Raw genomic sequence first — 6,000 nt, 5'->3', positions numbered from 1 at the left:
GACATTTTTTAGCTATGTTTGAGTAGACGGCAAAGTTAACAATCAGATAGATCTTTTAAGGTATAGGTTAGATATTATACAGGAAAGGAAATGACAGATGTGTTAACCAGACTTTTGAGTACAGTCTTCACAAACTAAGACGACAGCTAAATTCCACATCTTGCCATTTTGGCGCAGGAATCATTCACACAGATAGAAATCAGTAAGGAATGTGTTATGATGAAGTGCATAGAGTTAATTAACTACAAAACACCAGAGACCTAAAATTCCAGCTAACGCTACCCTGTAAGGCCATTTTGCTTTAAAATTTAAGATTGTGCAGAATCTTAAGTAAAAAACTCTTAAATTCAGTCTTAATGTGGAATTATAATTTGCACATACATAACACTTAGGAGAATGTCTCAAAACACTTTACACAGATGGCATGTACTAGAATGAACCAGAAATATACATACAGGACCATGGGGAAAGGGCAGGGAAATGGGTCTGAAAGGATTGCTCTTCAGGGAGCCGACATTGACGTGGTGGGTCAAATGTCCTTATTCTTTGCCTGAGCTGGGTGAGAGATTGGGTACTAGGATGTGGCAAATGTGCAGTCAAAGTAATAGGTTTTTCAGATGGGTTTTGAAAGCAGAAAGGAGGGAGTAAGGTAGAGGAAGCAGGTTCTTCAAAATTCTTAAAAAGAAATGGCTCCAAAATTAAAACTGAATAGAAGAATCTTCCAGAATTTTGAACATTTTTAAGTTTTAAGGCAAAATGACCTTACAAGTTATGACTAGGACCAAATGAGATGTACCCTATATTTGATTTAGGAAATGAGAAAATAAATAAATGAAAGTATAATTGATATTTTTAGGAGTTCTAATAATTCACTTGAGCTGTACCTGATGACTCGAAGGTTGTGAATGTTATTGTTATTCCAAAAAATGGGTGAGACATAATAGGGGTGGAAATTATAGGCCAGTAGCCTAACCTCAGTGATGAGAAGATGTGGCAAAGCCTTTTATAGGATATTAGCTGTACTCGTTGCAGCTTCGCTTGCAACCAAAGGATCCAATATAGAATGTAGATTGACACACAGAGAGACACACATTTCACCTTTATCTATAATCATCTGGGAGGACTCCTGTGGTAGGACTCATGTGGAAGGACTCCTTTTGGGAGGACTTGGCGCTTTAAAAATGTAATTTTGTTGTTGTTGCCATGGCTTAGCTTTGTCTGTGTTCTTTATTTTGTTCCTGCCACTTGGCTACGTGCATGTTCTATGTTATATGATGCCACAGCATTTACAAGTTACAAGTGTAACTGCAGTGTATGCGTACATACATAGGTGCTCTGTGACGTATAATGCTACAGTGCCACTTTGACTTGGCATCACCAGGTGTAACTGCAGCAAAAAATGTAAACCTAAAAATAACTTGTGAACAATAGGAGATATCCAAAAACAAATATGCCCATGTCACTCCGAGATGCAAGACCTTTCCAATGAGGTAGACATCATGTCTCTATGTCAATTGATTATTGAGATCCTTCTTGAATTGCAGAGAGACATTGTTGTTTTATAAGTATATAATATAAGATAGAAGATATATAATAGAAGAAGATAGAAGATTGAAGAAGATTGTCAATGCTCATCTGAAGAGCTGGAAGTCTATAACCGAGCAGTCAACATTGATTTAGAAGCAAAAATCAAAGCCTCACAGATCTCTGTAACTAATGGTTGACATTTGTAAAGAGGATAGCATTTTCTTGGGTTTTCACTGTACGGTATTTGTAAAGTTCCATGTAAGAGACTTTTTCAAAGTGATTAGATTGCTAGACCAGGATTGAATAATGAAAATGTGGCTGTGGATGAATGTTCTTCAGTTTTGCTTGATTACCTTTTGAGTTAGGAAGTACCTAAGCAGAACATTTCGTCAGGGCTAGAGTCTATTCTGGGTTAGATATTACAGATTTGTGGATGGAGTGGATTGAATGGCTTTTTCTCATTCCGTGCTACTGCTGTTTTACATTATGAATTGTGACAGCATGTGGTTCATCAACATCATCTGAAACCTAAAATGCATCCTTGAAACACCGTCCAGTCTGTATTCTAAATTATATAATTCTGTTACCTGCAAAGTGTTAGCATTAGCTGAAGGAACTTCACAGCTGAATAAATTATGCAAATACAAGAATTGAATAACAATAATCTAATGGAAGGTCTGTATCCATACGTAAGTGGTATAAATATATTCTCTTCACCTGCCATCATTGCTATAATGTACTGTTGATTTCAAGTTGCTATTTGTGCCTATTAAACTGAGATGGTACAGTGTATTGTGGAAAAATAACTTAGCTGGTCTTTATGGGTTAGGTGTGAGCTTTCCAGTGCCAATGGCCAAATAAGACTTCCTCGACATTATATGGTAAGCATACTTTGTGCATTTTGGTTGTTGTCAGAGACATTGAAGATATTGGAATAAGAACACTTTTGGAGGTGCACACTCTCTCTGCAACAGCAATGTTGTCTTTGTTTACATTGGCATTTTGCCACGAGTGGTACAGCAGCCATCAGTAGCAAAACAGGGGAAGTAAACGCAACATTCATTACCACCGCTGATCATCATTTCCAAGTAGAATTTACTACTTAAAGGTTTGACAAATCTTTTTCATGCAAGTAAAATCAGAACAAGTGAACTGTAATTGATAGTTATCTAGAAAACTAAACCTCATTGGCTTTTAGAAAGAGATAAATTATCATCCTGATCAGGCAACAGTGAATGTAAATTTCAAAGTGCAATCAATAGTGAATGGGCAATAGTTATATCAATACACATTAATTATCACTGCAACCCGATCATAACATTGTACTACTTGTTGGATATATGCATCAGTAACATGAGCGATCTTGTCTAATGTGGTGGATAATTTGGTTTCCTTCATTTCCTGTGTTCTGAATAAGCAGGTACAATAATACTCTCGCAGGCTTGAGCTTTGCCATTGTTCCTCTTCCTCAAGTCACCAAATGACTTCCCTTCCCGAGTCCATCACAAGAGAGGCAGCTTTCAGTCAATTAGATCACATCCTTCCCTGAATACCCATTCTACATTTTTTCCTATTGGATTTTAAGAATGTATCACATAAGAGGCTTGTGGCTAAAATCTAATCTTTTAATCTAAACTTGGTTAAAGGTGTTTTTTTATATAAATAAATACTTCCCATGTCTGTCCTAAATTCCCTTCACAAACTGATGCAAATATTAGTTACGTAGTGTAGTACATTCAAATAGTAGATCTCCCTTCAAAACCAAATTCATAGTTATTCAAGCCTGATTTATGTACATTGTATTACTTTTTCCAGCAATCATTAACAGTTAATCAGATAATTCTTCTGCAACAAGTCCAAACATAGACTTTGCAGATGTTTCCCACAGGCAGGTTTCTGTAGAGTTGCTGATTTAAGACGGAATCTATCTCCTAGACTTGAAAGGTATTCATAAATCAAAAAATTGCCTTCTCTAAATTTAATTTCTGTACCTTTGATTGATTATACTTTTGCAATCGGTATGCAGTTGCAATAATTGGATAGCTTGGTCCATCAAATGCGCAGAATGCAGATCACTTAGCACGGGGAGGCTATCCTTTAGGCAATCACACAATAATAATGATATTTAGTAGCTTAGATTTAGCAGCTTTGAATAACTGCAGTTGTGAAGTGTAGTGAGTACATGATGGAGTGAGGTTCTATCAAATATCATATTTTTATGCCTGTTTTTATGTAACAAATTGGATTTGAGAAGAAACCTGGAATGGAAAAGGAACCACAAAACAACCTCCTGATAAGCACAGTCAGTATTGTAATTCCATTTTATTCCCTCCTCTAACTGAAATCTTCCTGCACCATGCATGAGTCTTTTCAAAGATGAAAACATTAGAGATTTATCAATGGTCAGAATCTTCACACAGGGAGACAAAATAACGCTGGGTCAAGTTGAACAGACCATTCGCATGCAGCAAACAATCTCTGAAATGGTACATGAATAATGGAACCGGGGGTGGTGGGGGGGGCGGGGTGGGGATGGTGAGGGTTGCACTTTCTACAGTTGGGAATCTGTGAAGCAGATAAATCAAAATGATTTAGAAAACAGCAGCAGATGGACTAATCTCTATGTGTTTGGATTTCAAAAGGAGCAGAAATTTTGGTATAAACACCTTGAATAATATTTTCAAATATCTTCTGGCTCTAGCAGCTACTATGGCTTCAGGTAATTTCAGTCACCATGACAGTATTCCACCTCATCAGTGATATTCAACAGGATGGCCTTCTGACTCAGCAAATTTTCAAACAATTTAGGAAGAGAAGGATGAGGAGCTCATAAGCAGAAGTAAACGCTTGTAAATATTTGCTTAACTGCCACAATGCCTCATATTATAGAATCATACAGCACAGAAGGAGGCCATTTGGCCCATCGTGTCTGTGGCAGCTCTTTGAAAAGAGCTATCCAAATCAATCCCACTCCCCCACTTTCTCCCCATAGCCCTGCAAACTTGTCCTCCCCAAATAATTATCGACTCTCTTAAAAGTTGTTATCGAACCAACCTTTCAGGCAATGCATTCCAGATCTGAACAACTCGCTGTGTGAAAAAAATTCGCCTCACCTCCCCTCTGTTTCTTTTAACAACTATTTACCGACCCACTCGCCAGTGGAAATAATTTCCCCTTTTTCACCCTATTGAATTCTATTAAGCAATCTTCTCTGCTCCAAGGAGAATAATCCTAGGTTCTCTAACCTCTCCTGATAACTGACATCCCTCATTCCTGGAACCAGCTTGGTAAATCTCGTTTGCACCCTCTCCAATGCCTTGACATCCTTCGTAAAGTGTGATGACCAGAACTGAACACAGTCTCTAGCTGAGGCCTAACCAATGTATTATAAACGTTCATCATAACTAGAATACTTTTGTATTCTATGCCCCTATTTATAAAGCCTAGTGTCGTGTTTGTTTTTTAACAGCTTTATCTACCTGTTCTGCCGCCTTTAAAGAATTACTTATATGAACCCCAGATCTCTTTGTTCCTTCACCCCCTTTAAGATTATACCATCAGCTTATATTGCCAATCCTCATTCTTCCTCCCAAAATGCAGCACTTTGCATTTCTCCACATTAAACTTCATCTGCCACGTGTCTGCCCATTTTACCAGTCTGTCTATGTCCTCTTGCAGTCTGCTACTATCCTCCTCACTATTTTCTACTTTTCCTAGCTTAGTATCATCTGCAAACTTGGAAATTGTACTCCCTATACCCAAGTCCAGGTCATTTATATAGATCAAAAAGAGCAGTGTCCCAATACTGACCCCTCGGGGACACCACTGCACATTTCCCTCCAGTCAGAAAAACAACCGTTCACCACCACTCTCTGCTTTCTGTCTCTCAGACAGTTCTGTATCCGCTGCCATTGTCCCTTTAATACCGTGGGCTTCTATTTTGCTTACAAGTCTCTTATGTGGCACTTTATCAAATGCTTTTTGAAAATCCATATATAATAATAATAATAATAATCCTTGCATTTGATATAGCGCTTTTCACGTCGGGAGGACGTCCCAAAGCGCTTCACAGAATAGACTGTAAAGTGAATTGACTGTATATTTGTGGGCGAACGCGGCAGCCAATTGCGCACAGCAATGTCCCACAAACAGTCGTAGATTGAAAATGACCAATTTATTATTGTTTTATTTTGGGACGTCCTCTTGACGTGAAAGGCGCTTTATAAATGGAATCTTGTTGTTGTTGTTGTTTGATATAATTTTATATTATGTAGTATTATATACTACATCAACTGCACTATTCATACATTCTCTCGGGTTACTTCATCAAAAAACTTTATCAGGATTGTTAGACATGATTTGCCTTTAACAAATCCGTGTTAGCTGTCCTTTATTAACCCATATTTTTCTAAATGAAAATTTATTTTGTCCCAGATTATAGTCTCCAGAACTTTCCCCTCAACCGACATTAAG

The sequence above is a fragment of the Callorhinchus milii genome, unplaced genomic scaffold (assembly GCF_018977255.1).
Source record: "Callorhinchus milii isolate IMCB2004 unplaced genomic scaffold, IMCB_Cmil_1.0 Scaffold12, whole genome shotgun sequence".
Taxonomy (NCBI): Eukaryota; Metazoa; Chordata; class Chondrichthyes; order Chimaeriformes; family Callorhinchidae; genus Callorhinchus; species Callorhinchus milii.
The sequence above is the reverse complement of the archived record's forward strand: the minus strand, read 5'-3'. Positions refer to the sequence as shown.